Below are 784 nucleotides of genomic sequence, written 5' to 3'. Positions count from 1 at the left end.
TCGGTCTCTTCTGTCGAACCGCTAGGTTACAGGGACGTAAACACACCAGCATCGGTTGTCAAGTGATGTTGAGGTGGGGGGACAAACACAGACACACAAACATACACACACACATATATATATACATATACATACGACGGGCTTCTTTCAGTTTCCGTCTACCAAATCCAGACAGAAGGCTTTGGTTGGCCCGAGGCTATAGTAGAAGACACTTTGCCCAAAGTGCTACGCAGTGGGACTGGACAAGGACCCAGTGACATTGTAGCTTCATGGGATCATTTTTGAACGACGTTTCGGAGGGTTAGTGCGTTTTCAAGATCCTTCATCCATTCAGAATGTAGCTACCGTCATTGTAATTTCAGCTTTTGAACGTGCTGATACGGTTAAAAAAAAAAACGCAATTATGTGTGTGTGTGAGTGTGTGAGTGTATATATGTGTGTATGTGTGTGTACACACACACATATATATGTGTGTATGTGTGTGTACACACACACATATATATGTGTGTGTGTTTATATGTCAGGCTTTATATACATGTATGCGTCTTTGTTGAGGTGTCTGTACTTGACTGCTTTATCCATATACGGATGAATATTTTAAAAGATATATGCATATGTTTAAAGGATAACACACACACACGCGCGCGCGTATACATAGGAGGAAAGATGAATGGAATAATATAATCTTTTCTATTCTTGGCATAAGGCCCGAAATTTTTGGGGAGGGGAACAGTCGATTAGAACGAACCCAGTACGCAACTGGTGTTTAATTTACCGAGTCCGA

Source organism: Octopus bimaculoides, chromosome 4 (assembly GCF_001194135.2).
Source record: "Octopus bimaculoides isolate UCB-OBI-ISO-001 chromosome 4, ASM119413v2, whole genome shotgun sequence".
Lineage (NCBI taxonomy): Eukaryota > Metazoa > Mollusca > Cephalopoda > Octopoda > Octopodidae > Octopus > Octopus bimaculoides.
This window is presented reverse-complemented; position numbering follows the sequence as displayed.